The following is a 25,632-nucleotide window of genomic DNA, read 5'->3' as shown; positions in this document are numbered from 1 at the left end:
TACCTGATAATGAAAGATCCAACAAAAGGCGCACCACCAGGCAACTACAGGCTAATTACCAAGTTACCAACAACTTTCACATTGCTAACTGGAGTTGTAGCTGATGCAGTCCAACAGCACCTAGTTGAAAACAAGCTCTTTCCATCTGAGCAGAAAGGAAGCTGCCCAAACAACAAAGGGACAAAAGATCAGCTCCTAACTGGCAAGAGGATTTTGGAAAACTGCAAGAGAAGGAAGACCAACTTGAGTAGCTTGGATTGATTACAAGAAGGCATTTGACTCCCTGCCACATGATTGGATAATTAAGTGCCTAGAAATAATAGGAGTCAGAAGAAACATCAGGAGCTTTGTGCAAAGATCAATGGTGCAATGGAAGACACAGTTGCTGGTCAATGGTGATAGATTCTTAATATCAAGAGAGACTGTCTTTCAAGGAGACTCACTATCACCACTACTGTTTGTCATTGCATTGATTCCTCTGGCAACAATGCTGAACAAGTCAGGCCATGGCTATCAAACATCAAAAATATCTGCCATGCTATCCCACCTCCTTTACATGGACAATCTGAAGCTTTATGGAAAAACACCATCTAAAATGGAATCACTGCTCAACACTGTCTGAATATACAGCCAAGATACTGCAATGGAGTTTGGACTGTACAAATGTGCCACCCTTACTATCAACAGAGAAAAAACAGTGAAAACTGAATGAATCAAGATGCTCTATAGAGATTGCATTAAGTGTCTGGATGAAGAAGATCACTACAAATACCTGGGCATCCTTCAAGCTGACAACATCAAGCACGCTGAAGTCAAGAAGAAGGTTAGTAGTGAATACATCATGAGAGTGAAGAAGATCTTAAAGTCCAAATTCATTGGAGGAAATACCATCAAGGCAATTAACACCTGGGCAATTCCAAGCATTGCACCTGTACAGTCCAGATCTCAGTATTACTTTTAGAACATCTAACCCCTTCTGGAAAGCTAGTAATTGAAACAGCACCCCACATATCCCCAAGCCTTTTACTCACATGCATTAACCATTTTCTTTAATGTCTGGACCAAAAATCATCCTGTATATGTACAAAATGGTAGACTGCATTGCACTTGCACAGTGGAGTCTGTGTGTGTGACAGAGACACAGAGAGAGAGAGAGTCTAAAAACAAAATCAAATCAATGCAGCACCTCAACCATTAGAAGCTGTTCAGTTCTGTCTGTTAAGTTTATGTGTTAAATGATTTCTCTCAGCCCTGCAGAAATGGTCCAAAGCATTGTAGGGAATCCACACAGGCAACCCACTTTAACTTGTTGATTATAGTTCTTGCAAGCGTGCTGCATCTACCATGAATCTCTAACTGTGCTGCCAGTGCTCAGTGCAAAAGGTGATTTATCACTATGTAAGGAGGGGTGGAACCAAGTAAAATTCAAGGTAGCTACCCTCTATTTGCTTAGAGCATAGCTGGGCTTATTTTCCTATCACCAGTTAAGGAGCACTGCCCTTCAACATTTTTTTCTCCTTTTAAAACTCCATTTCCCTAACTTAATGTTATAAATGCCTGCATTCAGCTGTGACAAGACTGAATAAGTACTGCAAGGTCAGGTTATCAGCAATCATGTAGTCAGTGTGAAAATCTGCAGAAATGTGACAGTAAGATCCAAAGTGATATGTAATTAATTTCCCTATTACCTGGAAGTCTCATCTAATCACTTGCTCCTACTGATCTATTAGCTATGGTCATACAAGTACTATCACATCCCACTGCACATCCATGGGAACTTATTCCCTCCAAACTGGAAAACTAAAAATGTTCAAGATTTTGAAAGTATATTCACAAACTGAAATGTGTCCACAGGAAAATTAAAAATATTAGCAAGGAGTCTATAGAACAACTAATAAAAATGTTTGATTTTATTAAATTTCACCTGAATAAATGCAATTATTTCCTATTCCACCTATATGTAAATTTACTCAACAATTTTATGATCATGTATGCATTTTACTTTCCAGATTAGCATGTCATCCTTGCAGAGGTGACTGGAAAAACAGTAAAACGGCCTAAACTTATTAAAAAATCTAGAGTTATTTAAGGGGGAAAAGCCTAGGGAGAAACTTGCTACTTAGGAAAACAAAAATAGTAGTTAAAAAAACAGGAGTATGTAAGATGACATAAAAGGGAAATGTGTACTTTAGAAATGGAGCAGAGATACTTGTCCTGAGGTCACTTTGAAGGTGAGAGGGGGATTAGTGGAGACCAACGCTGTCTACTTATGACCTCCATAAACAGTTCTCTCCCTGTTCTGGGGTTTGGTTTCCATCATCTGTTCTGACACCCAATTTGGTTTCTTCTGTTTCTTGATATTTGGCAGTGTCTGCTCTTTGGCATTCACATTCATCCTTAACAATTTATTTGATTTCATTCCACAATTCCTCTGGTTTTCTATCAGTGATGTTCAGAACTTCAATGTGATTCCTGATATCCTCCAAGAAAAATGGTAAGTATACACTCAAGATCATACCACAGAAATTGGTTGGCTTTGTTTAGCTTGACTTGGAACTTGCACATGAGCAATTCATGATCTGTTCCATAGTCAGCCCATGGTCATGTCTTTGCTACCAATTTTATAGTCAATTTTATTTCTGTGTATTCCATCTGGTGATGCCCATGTATATAGGCATTTTTTTTGGTTTTTTAAAGACTGTGTCAGCAATGAAGAAATATTCAGATTGGCAGAAACTGGTAAGTCATTCTCTTAATTTCTGTTTCCTAGGCCATACAGTCCAGTATTTCCTCCTTAATATTAACTACATTGGCATTCCACAAGCAGTATATCCTGCCTGCATATTCTGTCAATTTCAGATTGAAGTTAACCATAAAATTTGTCAACCTTCTCTTCTTTTGCATCAGTGGATTGAATATAAACTTGGAAAACTGTCATATTAAAGGCTTGTCTGCCAAATCTAACTGATATTATTTGGTCATTGACTGCATTGTACCCAAGTATGTCTTGCTATTCCCTACCTTACTATAAAAGCAAAGCTGTTCCTTCTTTGTTTGTTTGCTTATTTGGGGGGGGTTGGGTTTTGGGTTTTTTTATTTGTTTTCTGAGTAGTAAACAATATGATCTTTTGACTGAAAGTTTCTAATTCCAGTCTATTTCAATCTGCTGGCACCTAACATGTCAATGTGTAGTTGATTCATTTCATCTTTCACTGGTTGAGCTTTCTCATATTCATGCTACTTATATTCCATGTTCCCACTGTAATTCTGTCTTTGAAGCTTCAGAGCTTCTTTTCTTCCATGGCAGCATCAGCAACTACACATCCTGAAGGCTTTAATTTAATTTAGTAGTAAACACCATTAGTACTCCAAAAGATCAGCAGTTCTTCCTCAGTAGCATGTTGAGGTCATCTGACACCATATCATCAATCACTTTATCCATGTGGAATTTTTGGTAAATTGCAGGAGTGGTTTACCATACCCTTCTCCCATATAGTATGAAATGATGCTTTTGCAGTTATCACTAAAGTGATATCTACTGCTGCTCAATATAGGTGCCTGCATGCTTTAGCTGGGCAGTGGGGTCACCCAAGGCATGAAAGAATTATATAGTCTTGGTGTACACTCCCACGCATCTTTCACTATTCCTTTCCAGAACCATCACTCACCCCAGCCTGCTTCTAGAAGGCCATGAGGGTGGGTGCCATCTTTGCTGCAGGGGACAAGCTATCCCAAAGCAATGAAGCTGAGAACAACCCTCATCACTCCCCCTCCCACCATATTTCCTGGCAGGTGAGGACCCATATCACATATTCTCTAGTTGTTCAGGTAGAAAGGGTAAAAACTATTGGGGAAAGGGAGTTCTTAATATACCCAAGTCCCAAGCCATATACTGTAGGTCTTCAGGTAGCAACTAGCACCTTGAATTGTACTCAGAAACTTACAGGTAACCAGTGCAGCTCCACAGTAGATGCGTTACATGGCAGAATTATGTCTGACTATTCATTATGTGCGCTGTCGTATTCTGGACCAATTGCAGTTTCCATGTGGATTTCAGGGGCTGTCCCCTTTACAGCACATACAGTAATTTAGATGCTCAAAGCATGAGAAAACATCTTCATTGCATCCTGTTCTGGATAAGGCAACAACTGGTGTACTAGCCAAAGCTGGGCAAAGCCCTCCTAGGCACAGCCTCCACCTTCTCTTTGAGCAGGAGCTGTGATCCTAGAAGGGCCCCCAGATTGCAAGCCTACTTTTTCTGGGAAAGTACAACCCTATCAAGAACCAAATATGATGCAGTCCTGGAATCAGTCAACCTCTGAATCAACAGCCATTCCATCATATTTGAGTTGAGTCTGAGCCTGGTTTTTTTCCACCCAGTCCCTGACCCTCTCCAGACCCCAGGTCAAGACTTCCACTACATCTCCCAATGGGGCATATATGTAGAATTGAGTATTATCTGCATATTGATGATACTTCCCCTGGATCCAACAGTGATTTCAAATAGATACCGAATAGGATAAGAGAAATAATGAAAGGCTTGTGTTTCTGATCTTTCTGCACCCCAACCTCCATCCAGACCTGCTTGCTCATATGTAGCGGTACAGTCACTTTAGCACCATGTCCCCAATTCTTACAGGTAGTCCAGAAAAATACTGTGAAAAATCAAGGACAAGGATGGTTGCAGAACGTTGATCCAAGTCCTACCACAGGACATCCATGAAAGCAACAAATGCAATTTCCATCCCATGATGGCCAAGAGTCTAGACTATCCATATCCTCCAGAGCCCTCTACAACTAGACCCCTACGACTTTCTTAATAATCTTTTCCCCAAATGGAAGGTTAGAGATAGGATGGTAGTTCTCCAATTTTGCTGGATCCAGATCTGGTCTCTTGAGTCAATGAACCAATGCCTCTTTAAGGGCCTCTAGCACCTCTTCTCTCTTCAGACAGGCATTGACTACAGCCTGACTCTAATCTCATTCCCTCTCTGATCCTAAATCTTCAAGTCATGTGTCATTGGCAAAGCCTGGGTATCTGGTTTTTCTAGCATAATCACAAAACTGAAAGTAAAGAACAAGAAAATATGTCTTACTTTGTTTAATGAGGAACATCCACCTAAAGCAGGTGGTGGCAGCCTACCTACCAGGAATGAAGCTGCTGCATCAGTAGGCCATCCCAGATATCTAGAGTCTCTGGAGTGAGGCAGTTTATAAGTCTTATGAATAAATAAATTTGCCCAGTAAAAGGGACTTGGAACTGGAAAAAAAGGGTGAGGATATGAATTTGAGAGGATAGGGCCAGTAGTATCCACAAGAGGGGATCAAAATCAGCAAGATGGCTGGTAGAGCCCCCCTGCAGACACTGCTGGATAAGGCTCTCCACACTATTCATACCACGGATGAGGAAAAGCAATTAGTAGAGACTGAGAAAACAACATTAGTAAAGATGACTCTTTACAATATCTCAAAGAGTCACCTTTACTGATTCTGCCTTCTCAGTAATTTAATCATGAATAGTGAATGCAATGCCATCTAACACTCTCTCTCCTCTGAATAGCTCTGCCACATTCAAATTTTAAATACCTGGAAGTGAGGCCCATTTGTTTTGAGGACTTAGCAAAGGCAATGATGACTGAAGCACACAGAGCAAAGGCTCTTGGGGACTTTCCTAACTCATTCATTCCATGTGCCTCCTCCTCCTGCTACAAAACGCCTCTAAGGTTCCTATCAGGGTAAGGCCAGTTCTCCAAGTGTCCATTTATCACTGGATGGAAAATATTTATAAATGGGATTAAATAAGCTTCCAAACCCTAATCATTATGGGTGATTAATTCTCTGTTCCAGACTCCATTAAGTGCCTGTACAGATAGCCTTTCCACAGGCCTGGTCTCTAATTTATTGTCCTCCTCACCCTCCTTCCCCCACTGTACATGGTTGTGCTGGGGATGCTCATTAGTTTTATGCTAACTGTCCTGCCAAGCACCTCTGAGCCATCGCTATCACCTCAGAAATCATTAACAGAACTGGCTCTGCTATCTCAAACTGCCAAGCCTAGAATAATCATTTAGGGCTCTAGACATAAATCCACATTTTGGAGGTGGGGAGGGCAGGAGTTTTTGTATTTCAATCATTCTCAGCAGACAGAAAAAGAGATTCACTAGGCTTCATTTAAGCCTTCATTTTGTTGACATGGGTTTTGTTTTGTTTTTTCCTTCTTGATGACTGTTTCCCCTTGAACCTCAGACATCATACTTTAAATACCAACTGCTACAGAGATTTCTCCCCCCCCCCATGTCCTTCCACTGAATTTTCTGGAAGCATCTTGCTGGCCACTACTAATGTTCAAATAATGTTGAAATAGATTGGTCTTTAGCCTAATCCAGCAGAGTTCCTCTTACGTTCTTTCAAACATGGATAAAGAGGGTGGTTTATGAAGGCCTTTACGAAGGCCTAGGATCCATTTCTCATGTTTATTTTGATGAGCCTTTAAAAATCACAACATGGCTTTTATCTATCACTTCCTTGTGGTGAGGATTCCTTGGAGATTTTCTCCAAGATGATGAACTTTATTAACTTTTAAAAAATTAACCTATATTTAACCAGATTATCTTTTATGAGAAATTCAGTATTGGGATCTGAAAAGCAAAGGGCTCTGTTTTCTGGCAGGACAAATATCAAATTATGTGGAGGGACGGGGAGAAAATTCTTATTTCTAGAGAGTATTTTTACAACCGAGAATTCAACATATCCTGGATTTCTTATCCAGGCCTGTGTTCTCTTAGCAACCTTAAGAACACAGCTGGTACTTTATCAAATCATTGACTAACAACACTATCAGGGAAGATTTTAAAAATATTCCATGAATTTTTACATTACATTAATATCGCACTATTTAACACAGATATTTCTGTAAACATACTCAGCGAAAGAATACACACTACTTGAAATTCTTCAGACACCCACTTCCCCATATTTGAGAATCTACTATAAATACAAAGAACACTTGTACAACTGGAATTTTATAGGAGAATTATGACAACGTGAAGCACCTTTCAGCTCATGTTATGAAGGCTTTTTCTTTTGTTTGTTTGCATCCTATTAGACTCTTTTCCCATAACCATTACGGTTACATTCTATTTTCTTAAAATGGGTGGTTCCTTGACCTTGAAACTTAGATTGATTTAAGGAAGACTAAATGAAAACAAGATTTTTTTTCTGGGTTTATGGGCAGCACAGACCCAGTCATTTGTAATAAACAGACATTATTTTATTGAATCACAGAGTTCCAGTGTCTGATATTTGTAAAGAAATAAGTTAGCAAACAACTTTTCTCTTTTCCCTGTACTGTTCATTAAACAACACTGTAGATCCTTTGTGTTCAGAAAAAAGAGCCTACAGTGCAATCCTATACATTCTCAAATTCAGTGGCTTACTTATTATCTGTCTGTCTGTCTGTCTGTCTGTCTGTCTGTCTGTCTGTCTGTCTGTCTATCTATCTATCTATCTATCTATCTATCTATCTATCTATCTATCTATCTATCTATCTATCTATCTATCAGTATAGGACTGCAGTGACCCTCACAAATAAAGGACACTGCTGATAACAATAGTAATTATGTCTTGTATTATCATTTGCAGAGGATAGTAAAGCTGAACTTTTATTAAAACCTCTTACTAGTCATTTTCTTGTAGGATTTGGGTAGCTAAATCAAGTCAGGCAGCCTTCCTTCTGCTTCTGAATCATAATAAGAAACTTTAAGGTGTGATATAGGAGAGTTTAGCTGTTGTCATGATTTTATCAATGGGTAAATCTATATGGGGTGCAGAGATGGGATCAATGAGACTTGCAGAAACATGATATTTCCATGTACACCGAGTTCCCAATAAACATGAATAGAATCCAATCATGTCTCTTGCTGAGACTTCTGTCAATGGAATAGGGAAGGATTTCCACTGGGCAGTGGCCCTTCAGCATCTCTTCCAGCATTGGGGGAATTTCTGCTTTGAAACTGGGGAGTGTACAGAAGCTGTAATGAAAGAGGTCAAGAAGTTCAGTTGCATAAGTGTAAACCTGTTTACAATACGTTGACTTGCATATCTTGTTCATAGGCTCTATTTTGTTAACTCTGATATATAAATGTGTACTCTTAAGGAGTTCAGGGATGTACATCAAACATTAAGGCAAGAAGTTATCATACATTGCATCAGCCCATTAGCTAACTTAGGGATGTGCAATTTTGCGTGGGCCAAGGACCCTAGTTGATTATCGACTGATATGCTGGGAGCTACATGCCAAAAGTAAATATAGGCAGGACAAATAATTGCATGGGCCAAGATGCAAACTAAATCTGATTTGACTTGATTTACATTTAAATTTAATTACAATGAAATTAAATTAATTAAAAGCGTTAATATAATTATTCCTATATATGTAAAATTCTTATTAATCAGAGATTAAGAATGGGATCATTGTACCTAAAGTAATCTGTTTACAAAGACTTACTATATAGAGATACGTGTCAATAGAGCAAAGCCAATCTGTACACATTTGGATATAACTCTCTAAATCTGCAGTATCTTCTAACCCAGTATCTCCATATGCAAGTTGATTTTTTATGTTTTTCTCTATATGAGGCAAAGCAGAAGTCTGGGAGAATACAGTACTTTTAACTCTATAAAATTGTGTGTTCTAAATGTGTTGCTGTCAAAATGGATGGAGATCATAAAAAAGAAGACAAGTGACTATAACAACAAACAGTGTTTCCTGTTAATGGAAAACTCACCTGTCCAACAGGCTCTCATTTTGCCAAAGAATGTATAGATTATGATGTTTAATGATATTATTGTTGGCAAGTTATAAATCTGAACAGACTCTCTGGGCTCAAAATGGGAAAACCAGAAAATGTAAAGGATCAAGAATGAGACATGAAAACATGCTTATTGCAAGATTCCATGAAGGAAGAGAAAAATTAAAATGATTAATAAAATGTTTCCCCCCCCCTTAAAAGAGAGATTTTACTCTTTATGGTTCTAGAGGGATAAATATAGAAAATGTGAGATGAATGAAATGGAAATTGAAGAATATAATGGAGCGAAGGAAGGAACTTGCTTATTCTTTAATACTTCTCAGATTTTTCTCCACTTTATTGATAACAAGAATGGATATTTTTTTTTCCATCAAGCAATTGGATTTTATAAAAGTTGCTTGTCATTTTTCACTTAGAACTGATTATTTTTTTGGGAAGAGTGTAAACCAAAATATAGCAGTGTTGTCAATTTTTAAATTTTGACTTTTCACCCATGAACGTCATACTCACAAAGGATGAGAATTATTAGTTATAGAAAGTCACAAGAGTCAGTGGAGCAGATTGAGAAGGTTCAGTGGCAAAATGATGCTCAAGGACATCATCACCCTTCTGAGAAGGCATTTTTTTCCCTCCTGGGATCCAGAGTTTTGGTGCTACTGGGAAGGAGGGTTAAAACAGCCACACCCTCTCCTTAATTGGAGAGTTTGTTTTATAAAAAGGGAACTGAAAGCAAGCCTGTGCGTGGGTGTGTCAAGAAAGGAGTCAAGCCTGGAAGACAGCAGAGATGTGAGAAAGAGAAACCTCCAACCCCAAGGCAAGCCCCTCAGCAGTAGTCTTCCAACAGCAAGGAAAAACTTCCATTCTTGGAGCTGCAAAGACCGCTGAGAGACAGAGCTGAGAGATGGGGGAGGAAAAGAGCCTGACCAGGGACTACAATCCCAAGCAAGCCTGCAAACCAAACAAAGGCAATTGCATGCAGCAGCCCAGGTGCAGAGCTCTACAGACCAGCTCCAGAAACAGAGGACTGTGAGTGCAGGGTGGGAAGGGCAGAGAGAGAAAGGTCCATTTGCAAGTTGATAAAGGAGGGAAAAAGGTTTTCACATGCAAATGAACTGAGATTGACAACAGAAGAGAATACATGTAACTGAGGGTTGAAATGTGGAATGCTTGGTGCTTTCTGAGCTTGGTTGTTTGCTTGCAGACGTTTCATTACCTGACTAGATAATATCATCAGTGCAAGTGAATGTGGGATTTGCTCCCTGTTTATATACAGTAGCTTGCCCTGCCAGTGCTGGTGGGGGTGTGGTTTTCTCCTTGGTAGTTCCTTGATTAGGGTATTGTTTTCTGTTTGTTTGCCTGTTAATCCCTGTTTATCTGGGTGTAGGCTGCTGGAGAGGATGTGTTCCGATCTTTTTGTTTCTTTCCTAGCTTTCTTATTGTCTCTTTTGAATGGTGTGTAAATGTGGTTTATCTCTGTGTGTCTGTTGATGGCTGCCTTGTCTGAATACCAAGCTTCCAGGAATTCCCTAGCATTTTTGGATTTAGCTTGGTCTAGGATGCTCAGAGTTTCCTAGCTGAAACTATGGTTGAGTCTGTCCATGTGTTGTGAGATTAAGGAGCTTTCATTGTGTCTTCTGATTGCTAGTTGGTGTTCATGGATGCGCTTTGCTAGTCTTCTGCCTTGTATCCTGCATTTTGATTTTAGTGTATTTGGTTAGGTTGAGTGTGTTGTGTAGTACTGCTGCCATGGATTCTTTCACTAGTTCTGGGTCTATGGATGAACTAAAAATAGATGAAGATGAAATTATAGTTTCATTCAATGTCAAAGCACTCTTTACATCTGAGATTGAGATTGAGACTAAAGTTGGCTACAACAGCTAAAGACCTGGGGGGGGGGGGGAGAAAGATTTAAAGAGCTAAGAAATAGTTAAGATAAGAAAACATAGTGCTACAAACATAGGAATAGGAACACTGAAATAGAACATAGAGTTTATAGAATATATAAAATTATAAATATATACAGAATGTATAGATTGAATAAAAATAGAAATAGTTGTAAACTTATAGTAATGGGAAGATAGTAGAATAAGATAGGAGTTTAATTTTGTACAATAAAACAGTTTTGTGTGGGGAAAAAAAATACAGTCTGTGTTCTGTACTATATTAAGAAAAACCACAATACCTTCAAACCCTAACCCTCAAAAATGGGTCAAAAGATTTGAACCTGCCTACAGTAGAGTGCCCAAGATACTGGGGCTGCCTTAGGTTGCCCATCCCTGTCCTAGTGGTTGACCTTGCATGTACTAATCAACTGGTTAACACAGACAGAATGAACAGGTCAGATATGAACTCCAACAATCATAAATTAGAACATAATCCATTATGCCACTTGCTCATTTCTCAGCTGAATGTTACTTTGGCATAATTTCTTTCTCATAACTTGGCCTTCTTCTTCCTAGAAATAACAGTCCTCTGATGATAGCACAATAGGTTGAAAAAAAATACAGTTCATAATTAAGGAATTGGTTCTTGAATTTCATAAAGTTCAATCATGTTGTAAGAACCTCAGGCCTTTTTTCCTTCTAATACTGCATAATGTGTGATAGCCATAATGGGTAGGAACTAATAAAATAACACAAATCATTGCTGTTGTAATAATGATTGATTATGTGTCATGAAGTCATTGTCGACTCTTAGTGACCACATAGATAGATTCTTTCCATGATAATCTGTCCCCAACCTGATCTCTCAGGTCTTCCAATGGTGCACTTATTGCCACTGTAACTGAGCCCATCCATCTTGCTGCTGGTCATCCTCTTCTCTTTCCTTTCACTTTTCCCAACATTAGAGCCTTCTCCAGAGAGCTAGGTCTTTGTATAATGTGACTAAAGTAGGATAATTTGAGCCTGGGCATTTGTACTTTGAGTTAGAACTCTGGGTTGATTTGTTTGATGATCCACTTGTTTGTTTTCTTGGCTGTCCATAGTATTCTCAGGAGTCTTCTCCAACACCAACATTCAGAAGTATCAATACTCTTCCTGTCCTGTTTCTTCAAAGTCCAACTTTCACTTCCATAGAGTGTCACAGAGAATACCATGGCTTACACAATTCTGATCTTCATAGGTATAGTCATATCACAGCATTTAAATATCTTTTTCAAGGCCTACATGGATGCTCTACCAAGTACTAGTCTGGTGTATTTTTTGACTGCTTGTTCCTTTACTGTTGATGGTTGATCCTAAAAGATAAAAGCTATCCACCACTTTGACATCTTCATTGTCAATTCAAAGGCTGGTTGTTCTACATGTTGTCATTAGTTTGGTCTTTATATTTAAACTTAGTCCCATTTTTTTCACTGTGCTTTCATTTTTATTACAACAGCTTACACATCCTTTGAATTTTCAGGTATCAGGGTAGTGTGATCAGCATAGCACAGGTTATTGATGTTTCCTCTTCCAATTTTAAAATCATGCTCATCTTCTTCCAATCCAGCTTTCCTTAATATATATTCAGCATAAGGGATGAATAAATAAGGGGAGAGTATTCAGCTGTGAGACTAGGCTGAAGCTGCCATAACCTAAAGATGAAGCAGGCACGTAAGCAGAGAGGACAAAAGCCAGGAATCTTGTCTATGAGATCCCTTCAGGGAGGTAGATAAGAAGGAAGCAAGTCATTAAGGAAAAAACAAAGGACCTGAACCAGAAAGAGGAAGTTGGGCCTGAGCACATGGAAGCCCTCACCCCAATCCCATCCACTTGTAAATCAACCCAGCAAGGACTTTTGGGGATAAAAAGGAGTCCCAAAGCCTGCCCACTCGGAGTCGTCCTGGTCATCTGAGTCATCCAGACTTGGCGGCTTCCGTAGTCCCTCTAGCTAGCGCCTGGCAGCCTAGTTGGGAAGGACATGGGTAAGTGCGTGTGTGTGTATGAGGAAGAGCAAATGTACCTTGCAACCAGTAAAGTTTTGCTGTTACTTTAAATTCACTGGGTCTCTGTGTATTACAAAGAACCGCTTGTGCCTCAGTGTTCGGTTGGAAGTGATTTGTGTGTATCCCCAATTATTTCCCGGCTGTTGACCAGGGCTGTGTGTCTGTCTACTCCAGCCGCACCTATCTGGAAACCCAGGTAGAAAGCAAGGGGGGCTGACAAGATCCACGTGCCTCAACAGGCTGTGAGTGTGTGAGTGAGTGACCATAAGCCGAACCTGGGAGCAGCGTGTGTAACACAGCCTTGTCGCACTTCTTTGCCAAATTGGAGCCAAGAGGTTTCGCCATGTTCTGTCCATACAGTGGCTTCTTGATCTGTATATAAGTTTCCCATGAGGACAATGAGAAGTTCTGGGATTCCCATTTTTCTGAGCACATTCCACAGCTTGACATGCTTGACACAAAGGCCTTTCTATAATCAACGAAGCACATAGTGACTTGTTTTTGGTATTCGTTGCTTTCACAATTATCCAGTGTGCATCAACAATAATGTCTCATGTTCCTCAGCCTTTTCTAAAGCCAGCCTGAACATCTGGCATCTCTTTTTCCATGTAGGGCTCTAATCTGTGTTGGGTTATCCTAAGCATTATTTTGCTAGCATGTGAAATTAGGGATATAGTACAATAGTTAGAGTGTCCTTGAGTATTAATTGATACCTTTGCCACTGACACTAAAGTGATCATCTGGCTCCAGCATCTTCCTATATTACCTATATCAGTATAGGTGCCTACTTGCTTTAGTTGGGCAGCTGGGATGACCTACATACTTTCAGTGAAGCTCCTGGGAATATGTACTTTTGGCATACACTCCTGACCACCTTTACTCATTTCTACCAGGAATGCTCCCCTGCCACAATGAGGTAGCACAGCAGGACTTGAGGGGATTGTAATAATGGGGAGAAATTATCCATATATCTGCCCTAATTTCTCAAGCTCCTTTTGGAGAGAGAAATTTAAATTTTGGGGAAGAAGTATAAAATTATGAAATATGTTTTGCATGAAGAATGGAAGTTCAACATACAGCATGTAGAAGAAAACAGCTAAGTAAATCATGGGAAAGACCTCTGTCTTAAAATCTTGGAGAATTGTTACCAATTAATGTAGACAATGCTAATCAGCCCTTTGATCTTCCTTGATATAAGACATCTTCATAGGTCTATGAAAACAAAATGGAGGCTTTTTTTGGTAAATGATGAATTTGTGCAAGTTGTATTCACTACCCTGTTTCATCAGAAGTTCTGAGCACAGCCTACTTATGACTACATGAATACATCCATGTAATTTTTTTGGTAGCAATATGGAATTGATTTGCTATTGCCTTCATCCAGGAATTGTTTTTTTCAGTTTTGCAGTCTGGACTATAGATAAGGAATTTCTCCATCCAAATATTAACTAGATCTGACCCTGCTTAGCTCTAGGAAGATCAGCCAAGATTGGTTAAATTCTGCCATTTATATATAAAATATCAGATGCAATTCTAGATACACTCTCCAGACCTATAGTGAAATGGTAGTACCAGTAGTCCATGCAGCATGAAATCAGATCCATCACCTTTACAGATTATGATGATTGACACTGTGCCATATCAGTTTTGTGCTGTCTGAACACCCAGTAGAGTGCTGGGAGCTTCCACCATCTTATCCATTCTCTACTGCTCTTCTGCCTCCCTCCTTTCCCCATATGCACCTTAATAAAATGGTGATGAGGAAGAAAAAAGATAAAACATTTAATATTTATTGCACAATTATTAAGAATGCAATTGCACCCCACTTATGGATCTAATTGTAGTTTTTAAAGGGAGATGCCAGTTTTTACCTTGAGTTTTTGATTGTGAAATTTCTGTTTTCTCTCATTTGGCTTATATTTGGAAAGCCCATCTGTGTGCAGATAGAAAGAAAAACTAAAATATATAACACAGCATATAAGTAAGAAGATCAATATTTTCTGCATTTATTCAGCTACAGTGATGTTTCACAAAAATATTTGCTTTGTAAACTATGAGGCTTTGCTCACATCATTGCTAAAGTTAATTAAGCAGCTGAGACAAGCTGTAAAGTAGTGCTCATGCCAGCTAAAGAAAAAAATAGCAGTATTATAAGCTCCACTACTGGTGTTTTCTAAAGTATATATACTTTAACTAATTATATAAAACCCTGGATAATCACAAGCTTTCATCTTTATTTTTCAAGTTGTTATCAGAATTCATTCCCCGCCCCCGCAAAATTATAAAGTTTGCTCACGTAGTCCTCTATTTTGCAATTAAAACAATACAATTTACTTTGTATTTATTTATTTATTATTAAATTTGTATGCCACCCATCTCCCCTCAACAGGTAACTCTGGGCAGCTCACAGTTAAAATCAAAAACCCCATCAACAATTAAAAATACCCCATTAATAATAAAATAAATTAATCCATTAAAAATCAAGTATAAAAAACCCTGTACATAAATACTAAAAACATTCAAGATGCCGGGGGGGGGGGCAAGGCCAATCACCCCACAAGCAACCTCCACTGGTGCGGCCCCCCATCTGGCCCCCAGGCCATCTGGCATAGCCAGGATTTCAGGCTCTTCCTGAAGGCCATGAGAGTGGGGGTATACTACACCTCAGGAGGTAGGTTGTTCCACAGACTGGGGGCCACAGCAGAAAAGGCCCACTGCCTAGACCCCACCAGTCAAAAATCCTTGACTTGTGGGGTCTGCAACATGCCCCTTCTGCTGGACCGAGTGGGGTAGGCTGAAGTAACCGGGGCAAGACGGCTCCTCAGATAACCTGATCCTGTGCCATGAAGGTCTTTAAAGATAATCACCAACACCTTGAATTGGACCCAGGAGCAAACTGGCAACCAATGCAGCTCACATAACAATGGTGTATATGTGCCCTCCTGGGCCATTCAGAACTGTCCACGCCACCGCATTCTCCACCAGCTATAACTTCGGGATACTTCAAGGATAGCCCCATGTAGAGCGCATTACAGTAATCCAACCAGGAGGTGACCAGGGCATGAGTTACCGTGCAGAGGGCCTCCTGATCGAGGAAGGGGTGTAACTGCCACACAACATGAAGTTGCGCAAAGGCCCTCCTAGCCACGACTGCCACCTGCTCTTCGAACAGGAGTTGTGAGTCCAGGACGACCCCCAGATTACGCACCAGGTCTGTCTGGGATAGTGCAACCCCTTCAAGAACCAAAGATGATAAACTTCTAGATCTTGAGGCTCCCCGTATCCATAGCCACTCCATCTTACCAGGCTTCAGTTGAAACCTGTTGTCCCCCATCCAGGCCCCTACAGCCTCGAGGCACCGTGAGAGGGTAGTCACAGCATCACTTAGGTCACCCGGGATGGAGATATATAATTGGATATCATCAGCATACTGATGATACCTCATCCCATGGTGCCGGATGATCTCACCCAAGAGTTTCATGTAGATGTTAAATAGGAGCAGCAAAAGCACCCAACCCTGAGGCACCCCACAGAGTAGAGGCCATGGGTTGGACCTCTCGCTCCCTATCAACACCAATTGGGTTCAGCCTTGGAGAAAGGAGCTGAACCACCACAGCACTGTGCCACCCAGCCCCAACTCCTGCAGCCGACCCAATGGTCGATGGTATCAAAAGCCACCGAGAGGTCAAGAAGAGCAAGGATGAATGCACTACCTCCATCCTGCTCTCGCCAGAGATCATCCAAAAGTGTGACCAATGCTGTTTCTGTCCCATAACCAGGCCTGAACCCTGACTGATAGGGGTCCAAATAATCTGTTTCCTCCAGGATCCTCTGAAACTGCTGCGCGACCACCTTTTCCACCACCTTTCCTAGAAAGGAAAGGTGGGAGACTGGATGAAAATTGTCCAGAAGGGTGGGATCTAGTGATGGTTTCTTGAGGAGGGGCAGACAAAGCCTCCTTGAAAGGCTTCAGGAACACCCCCTCCTGCAAGGATGAATTGACCACTGCCAGTATCCACCCTAAGGTCACCTCCTTGGTGGCTTTAACTAGCCAGGAGGGACAAGGATCTAAAATACAGGTAGCTGCACTAAGGACCCTGTCCACTTCCTCAGGGGCAACAGGATCAAACCGTTCCCAGATAACTGGGTAAGAACATTCCCTGGGCAACTCCACTGGACCCACCATAAGCTTGGCCTCCAACTGAGAATGGATCTGAGTGATTTTATTCATCAGGTGTTCAGCAAATTCCTCTGCGTGGCCCTGTAAATAGTCCTCCAAGCCCTCCCTACCCCGGAAGGACCGAGTGACCCTAAACAGGGCTGCCGGGCAACACTCTGAGGATGCAATAAGAGTGGGGAAATACTGGCATTTTGGCACCCTTACCACCACTAGGTAGGCCTTAATAGGCGCTCTAACCCATGTTTGGTCGGACTCACTTTTAGTTTTCTGCCAGCAGCGGTCTAGATGTCTCTTAGCCCTTTTCAGCTCCCTTAACTCCTCCGTAAACCATGGGAAGTGCCGGGGGCGATGGGCCAAGAAAGGCCGCACAGGAACAATCCTGTCGAAGGCTCTAGCCACCTCCTTATTCCAAGCTGCAGCCAGGGCCTCTACTGAACCATTCAGCAAGGCCTCAGGAAAACACCCCAGCTCCCTTTGGAACCCATGTGGGTCCATCAGTCGCCGGGGGCGGATTGTTCAAATAGGCCCCACCTCCCTGCGGAGGGGGGCAGCATAGGAGAATCTCACAGCCACCAGGGAGTGGACTGACCATGACAGAGGGGATAATATAAAATCCCCCACCAGATCACATTGCCACTGCTCCAACAAGAAAACCATGTCTAGAGAGTGACTACTGTCCCGAGTTAGGCCACAGATGACCTAGGATAGGCCCATGGCTGCCATAGTAGCCATGAACTCCCAGGCCACCTCCGAGGCCAACCCCAGGGATGGCAGATTAAAGTCTCCCAAGTCCATAAGTCTGGGGAACTCCACTGACAACCTCAAGATGGCCTCCAGTAGCTCAGGCAGGGAGGATGCTATGCAGCAGGGATCCTGGTACAATAGCAACATTCCCAACTGATCCCATGTGCCCAACCTCAGGAACAGGGTCTCACATCAGCAACTTGTGAAGCAGAGCCCCTGAATGCTAGCAGAGATTCCCTGATGACAACTGCCACACCCCCTCCCCTGCCCTGGGGTCTCGGCTGGTGCCAAACCCTAAACTCAGCTGGACACAATTCCAAAAGGGCTACCCCCCCCCTTCTGGTGCCAGCCAAGTCTTGGTAACACATGCCAGGTCAGCTTGCTCCTCCCCAATAATAAGGGGGGCCTTATTATTGACTGACCTGGCATTCATCAGCAGCAGCCGAAAGCCCAGGCCTCCATAGGCCTGCTGACCAAAGTCTGGGCTTGAGCCCCAAGGGCTGGAACACACCACCAGTATAACACATTGGGGGCATCTTCCCCTGAAACTGCCTGCCCTCTGGCTCCCATCATACTGCCCCATGCCCACATGAATACCTGCCCTGAACTGCCAAAGGTGTTCTTCCCCCCACCCTCCTGGCCTCTGACTTAAGGGGCTTGCCATACCATACACCATACAGGGAAGAGGGGAAACGAACCCCTGTAACTGCTCTCAGCGCCAACAGGGGCTCAATCACCCCAATTCCCCTTTCTCAAACACTCACCCTCTCTCCACCAACTTCTCTCACTGGCCGGAGAAAAGAGGGCCACATTCACTCCTACCCTCTCCCCATCTCCCACCCAGGCAGAGAGTAGCACATTCATATCACAAGCACACACCATCCACCCATCCACCCCACAACCACTCGAGTCCCCCCAACCTCTTCTCTAGTGGTAGGGGAAGCCCCTTGCCACGTAGGGGCTAGAACCCACAACCCTCAAGGTCCCAATGTCTCTGTGAACTTCAGGTACTGTGGGCCCTCAGGCTCTGGCCTCCACTCTGCTGTTGCTGTCGGGTCCGCCTTAGCCTCTCCCTCATCGCCGCCATCCCACCGCTGTCACTGGTGCTCTCACCGCTGGTGCTACTACCACCGAAACCAGCAGCGTTGGGCTTGGGCCCAGCTCCACTGACATTCCAGGCCCAGCTGGACTGACTCTCGGCTCTGGCGTCACTCCCCTCAAGCCCGGGCGTCATTCTCAGCTTGAATGGCACAGCCATGGCAGCCGCCACCAGCGCTCCCCCACTGCCATAGCCGTCGTAGCCTCGGTTGACCCCCTGGATCCAAGTGCCACCCACTGCCACACTCGCTCCCCTTGCCCATGTCCTCTCCTCTCCGTCCTCGGTGTCCTCATCCCAGCCACTGCCACCACATCTCTCCTCCCCACCATGACAGCCCGCCTCTTCATTCACCTCACATTCATACATGGGTCCCATGCCTCCAACTCTCCTCAGCCCCATACTGGCTATGGTAAAAAGCTGGTTTATGGTGTTTATGGCTGGGAGCTACGCACTAGGCATCCGCTTCCTGTCACCATCTTGAACAACTTTCCTTTGGTGGCAATCATATATTTTTCCCGTATTTATAAATCTGTTGCAGAATATATAATCTATTGTACACGCTAGAAGTATCATTGGATTCATCCAGATAGTGCCATTTGGATTGGTAGTGAATGAATACAGATATAATAAGAGTGGTACTATGCCAGGTAAGGAGAACTTGGGAAGAAGAAAGGATAATACAAGGAGTATTATGAGAGAAATGGCATTACATAATTCTTAAACAGAAAGTATTTGGACATCTCTAATGGACAGACTACTAAATTGTAGTTTATAAATTGTACTTTATGTCAAAAGTTGGGAAGAAACTCAAGTTTTGACATTCAAATAGGAGTTTTACCTTTGTATAAAAGGATAATTTGAGACACTAAGGGGAAGTACTAACATTATGTCTTGATTCTATATATATTGTAAAGCATTATGTAGACTTCCCCAATAACCCATTGTCAGTTGCCTGATTGGTACAAGTTGCTCCGCTACAGGTCAATTCCTTTCTCCGTTACTAATGAAATCCTCTTTTGTGATAGAGAAGGTTTGATGGAGGGTCTCTTTATGAATGGGCTCCATGTCTAAGACAAAAACAAGTTTTGTTTCTCTTCTCTTTAACTTGTTCCTCCATGGGAAGACCTTGAAATCAAGCTATCCTTGATCTATAAAGGCCCACTGTCTCGCTACATAGATGCATTCCATGTTTTCACCCATGAAGTGATGGTGGAATGTGATGGAACTCTAGGAACTGGCTTCAATGGCAAAACTCTTTTCCCACCTACTGGCCCAAAGCTGGGTACCAAAATATCACATGCTTGTTGGATCATGGTGACTTGTTGGGCCATAATCCAAAGAAATGTGCAGTTGGTATATGCCCTATACAGATTTGCACATTAACTTCTCAATGCCACGCAGAAAACCACATCTGAAATTAACAGGAGATTGCCAGTAAATGTCAGGAACTTCTGTTCACTTCCTGTGCTTCATTCTTCAAGATGATGATATACGTAAGCCCCTATGAGATATGCAAACAGTTAGTTAGCAGAATGCATATGAGGGAGAAGTCTGCTGAGCTTCAGTAACATTCTCCAGGGTTCTTTTTCCTATCATTCCAGTGAAAGAATGTTACTATGGACATACAGTATGAACACCAGATTTTAAAAGAGTCACATTTTCTCCTAGCAAAGAGAAAAAGTGAACGATATAAGCCAGGCATACTGCTGATTGTTTGATTTTATCATCAAGTCTTTTTTTCTTGTCTTATACATACCAATGTTGATATGTGTATGACCATGGGAGGTCCAATGATGCAAAGTCTGTAGTCAGAATTATATCCTGGGGATGTTTTGTATGAGAAGACTTAACCTAAGAGTTCCTACCACCAACATATCAAACCATGCACAATTTTACAAATCTGGAAGAGTATAGATTGAATCAAAGAATCCATTTTGGTTACCTCTATTAAACAGTTACTTTTAACACAACCACATATGTTTCTGGTGCTACTGGCAAAGCATGTAGTCATCTATCAATACGTGGGGAAATCCTAAAAAATATTTAGAGCTTGCCTAAAGTAAGGGGTTTTCATGCACTTAGGAATGAGGCATGTGTTTTTTTTATTTATTTATTTATTTATTTATTTATTTATTTATTTATTACAAAATGACTAGATTAGTAGATCAAGGGAATGCTGTAGATGTTGTGTACCTAGTCTTCAATAAAGCAATCCGTAAAGTTGACTATAGACTCTTTCTTGAGAAAATGGAACAATGTGGGATGGATGGTTCCTCTCCAAATGGATTTGCAGTTGGTTCAACAACATACTCAAAGCATGTCCTTAATGGATCTATGTCTGTAGATAGATCTGAAATAGAGTACTTCAGGGTTCTGTCCTGGCTCCAGTGCTCTTAAGCACCTTTATAAATTACTTAGAACAAGATGATAGAATGAATGCTAAGCAGATTTGCAGATGACATAAAATGGGGGTGGGTTGGGGGATTGCTAATACCAAAGAAGCCGGACTGAAGCCAGACTGAAGATTCAAAAGGATCTAGATAGACTAGAACATTGGATTCTATCCAACAAAGTGCTGTTCAATAGTGAGAAATGTAAAGTTCTGCATTTGGTAGCAAAAAGCAGATGCACAGGTACAAGATAGGCAGTACCTGGCCTGGCAGTAGCAAGAAGTGGGTCTGCGTGTCCTGGCAGACCATAGATTAAGCATGAACCAGCAGTGTACTGCAGCTGCCAAAACAGCCAATATAATCTTGTGGTACATCAGCAGAGGTGTAATGTCATGATCATAAAAGTGATAGTTCTGTTCTGTGCTACACTGATTATACCTCATCTAGAATACTGTGTCCAGTTTTGGTCACCATAATACCAGTCTTATAGGGTTATCTGGATTGAGTTAGATTCTGTGACTCCTGAGAGAGTGGGCAGGGTTCTTCAGTCTGTGGGCTTGGCCACCTGTTTATATGACCCTAGATGGTTATGGCCACCTGGAAAATGACCAGTGGTTAGGCTTACGTGGTGCTGTCGTCTTCTCTGAGGGAGAGGCATGGTCCTCTATGGTGTGCCCTTCCCTTAAGAAGCCTTCACTGGACCCAACCATCCTGGACTATTTCCATCCAGTCTCCAACCTCCCTTTTTGAGGAAGGTGATGCTCAGGCTTCCTCCAGGAGGACCCTGAAGGAAATGGATTATTTCAACCCAGATAAGTTGGGTATCAGGCCGGGGTCAGTATAGAGATAGCACTGATTACTCTTGTTGATGACTGTGGTGGAGAAGGGGTGAAGTGGTAAACCCATCCTGTTGCTCCCTGATATCTCAGTGGCTTTAAGTACCATTGATCACAATATCCTTTTGGATTGGCTTCAGGAATTGGGAGTCTGAGGCACTGTTTGTGGTTGTTCTCCTCCTTTCTCTGTTGTCAGTTTCAATTAGTGTTGACAGGGGGAGAGATTGCTACTGCAACCCCTCAGCTGTGGCCTGCCACAGGGTTTGACAATCTCTCTGTCTTGTTTAACATCTATATATAACTTCACAGTGAAGTCATTCATTGGTTTGGGGTCAGGGCTTAATGACGCTGAAAGTTGCCGGCCAGAAATGGTCGACGCTTCAGTGGTTCGAGTCCAGCCTTCACGTTAACAGGGTGAGCTCCTGTTTCCTCCCCAGTTCCTGTCAACCCAACAGTTCGAAAACTCACGTGAGTAGATAAATGGGTACTCTCACTCCAGTGGGAGGAAAAATACTGGTGGCGCCTTGCAAAAGGAGTTGGGAGCAGTTGCCGGGTAGCGCAACCGAAAAGGGTGCGAAGCAACGGAAACCCCACCTCCTGCGCTCGCCAGCTGGGCTCTGCTCTAGGAAGGAGGCTCTGGCAAACCACTTCTGAAACACCTTGCCTTGAAAACTGCAAGGACTCGTCCAAGCAGTCACTGCAGAGTTGGTAACGACTGAGCGCAGATAAAAAAAAAAAAATCATCAATATGAGAGCCAGTTTATGTGGTGGTTAAGACACCAGGCTAGAAACTGGGAGACTGTGAGTTCTAGTCCTGCTTTTGGCACACAGCCAGATGGGTGTCTTTGAGCCAGCTACTCTTTCTTAGCCCTAGGAGGCAATGGCAAACTACTTCTGAAAATCTTGCCAAGAAAACTGCAAAGACCAGAACGGGCAGTTTCTAGGAGTCCAAACTGACTTGAAGGCCCAAAACAAAAATATCATCAATATGCTGATGATACCCAATTGTACATCTTGACTCAGGGCCAACCAAGTGATCCTGTTGAAGTCCTAGTGTCTGGACGCTATGGAGTCTGGGTGGGGAGAAGAGATTCAATCCTGAGATGACTGCATGGTTCTGTTTGTTTGGTCTTCCTGGTTCAGGGGATATTCTATCTAGTCTTTGATAGGGTTGCACTCCCCCTTAAGAGACTTCTGGGCAATATGTGGGTCATCTTGGACTCACAACTCCTGCTTAAAGAGCAGGTGACAACTGTAGCCAAGAAAGCCTTTGTGTAGTTCATCTGGTGTTCCAGTTGCAACCGTTCCTGGACTGAGAGACCCTTTTGACAGTTACTCACACCTTGGTGTCAGCCTTTCAAGGTTGTCTGGATAAGGAAACAGACTCTACATTGGCTGGAACTAAACTTTATTTATTCTACATTAACTAAACTTGCAAGTCTGATTGTGTTTTCCTTCCCCTTCTTCTTACATCCCAGTATGTCAGGGGAGAGCCAGCCTAAGTCTCATACTACTGCTACCTCCTTTCCCAAGGGTTAAGTAATGCTTCTGCAGTTTTTGTTTTTGTAATGGATTACTTCATTGCCCTTGAAGACAATGGGGCTGTCCTTAAAGAAGCTGCAGCTGGTCCAGAAAGTGGCAGTGTGGGCAGTGATGGGTCTCTTGCAGTATGCTTATTTGTCCCTACTAGTTCACAAGCTGCAGTGGTTATCAGTTGGCTTCTGGGGTGCCAGTTATTACCTATAAAGCTCTTCATGGCATAGGGCCTGGCTACTTGAGTGACCACTTGTGCCAATCCAGTGAGGTCAGGCAAAGTGGGCACACTTTGGGTCCCATCAATAAAGCAATGTCATCTGTGGGATCCAGAAAGCATGGTTTCTTGATGGTGGCACTAGACCTCTGGAATGATATCTCCCAAAGATCCATATTGCTTCTACCTGAATGACTTTCCAAACACTATTAAAAACCTGTTTGTTCTCCCAGGCCATAGGATAGGATGGTAATGGAGCTGCTATGGTTTTGGTTTGTGTTGTTGTTCTTATTGTGGTTATAGAATAATGAATGATTGAAGGGGATGGGAAGATGATCTACCAACAATACAAAGATGCTTAGAAAATATCAGCAAAGTGATTTATCAACTGCAGTTCATTAAGAAAATATCTCTGAGAAGCACATTTTCTGAGCTGTTGTTACTTGAGGTAATAATTCTAGTTCTGATCTAATAAAATGCCAAGTTAATATTTTAACAGAAATAGTCCTTTAACTTCTAATATGGATTTTAAATTCAGTTAACAACATGGCTTGGGTGCTGGGTTGTTTTTTTTCCCCCCTAAATATTGTAAAGTCAAAGATTTCATCTTTTCCTTTCTCTTTCTCTTCTTGACTACCTTCATAAATTGACTAGGTTTTATATCTTAACTCTTTTAAGTGGTCCATCAAAACGTCTTAACTTAGGGTTAACTTTTGATTACACACAAACACATATGAAAATATTTCGGTATTCAATGAAACTGAGATGCATTCTTCTGGTTTCTTGTGAATTCTCCTGACATTTCTTGGTGGAAGAGAGAACCAACTGTAAATCTATGCATTTTGAGGAAAGCCACCTGTTAATATCATGTATTTATTTGTGTCATTCACTTCTCTCCACTTCCTGCAATCAACTGACTTTGCCTGTCAGATAATCTGAATGGATTTATGTAATTTGTCCTATAAAAGTAGTTTGTTGTCATTAGCCACTCCATTCCTACCAGCACTCCTGAAGTCTGTACTTTTCTTGATTCTGTCAATAGTATAATCAATTCTCAAGGGAATGATATTTTTCCATAAAAATAGGAATGTTTGTTGCAAGCAAATCTGAAAAGTGTAACAGAAAGGCAGTGTTCTTGCCCAATATTACTGTTAAATGTATGCAATGAATTATATAAAATGCATGAGCATTGTGTTTAAATAAAACAGAACACATGATTGCATTCTACAGTGATAGACATTCTTAAAAGTAACAAACTAAAATTCTAATAACATTTTCCAGTAAATCAGTTCCTTTTGTTGAAAGGAAGTTTGTGCCTGAACTTCTTTGGTGTTTAGGAGAAAGGAACCATCATCTTCTATAGTGGCAATCAGTTAGTTGCACATGATAACACATTCATTTTCCACTAGATATCTGTGAGAGCTGTACAGTATCCTTTGGGCATAATCCAGTATCCCTCATGCTGATGTACAGGTTGCCTCTATTCATTTTAGTGATGGTGCTAAACCCATACTATTGTACCTACAAGATCTGTAGCTTCCACTGAAATCATCAGGGTACTCTGTCAAGTTACTCTAATCTAGAGAGTACCTTTGAAACTATATGATTCATAAGAAATCACTGAATCATTTCTGCATAAGGTATTAAGGAATTATGCTTGGCTGTCCAAGGAAACTGCATTTCATATGTGGTTGCACTAATTTAACACCTGGGCATCCCATTGCAGTAGTATTTTTCTGAATGCTCAGGGCAGGCTTCCAATTCTGCATCCAGTCCTCACTATGAAACCAACCCAAATGTTATATGTAATATTATTATGTATAATATGTAGGAAAGAAGTTAAAACAAACATTATTTCAAGGCTGACCATCTGGATTTGATTGATGCAATCTAGA

The 25,632-nt window shown here is 41.8% G+C and overlaps 1 pseudogene; it reads right to left on the bottom strand.

Annotated features, from left to right (window-relative positions):
- Positions 1–4,997: 4,997 nt before the first annotated feature.
- LOC148214901 (uncharacterized) lies at positions 4,998–18,030 on the bottom strand (annotated as a pseudogene).
- Between the last annotated feature and the right edge of the window lie 7,602 nt (positions 18,031–25,632).

The sequence above is a fragment of the Python bivittatus genome, unplaced genomic scaffold (assembly GCF_059951505.1).
Source record: "Python bivittatus isolate LINGU-HERP-01145 unplaced genomic scaffold, Pbiv_v1 ctg000480_np1212, whole genome shotgun sequence".
Classification (NCBI taxonomy): domain Eukaryota; kingdom Metazoa; phylum Chordata; class Lepidosauria; order Squamata; family Pythonidae; genus Python; species Python bivittatus.
Note: the sequence above shows the minus strand (reverse complement) of the source record. Positions and strands in the feature narration are given on the sequence as shown.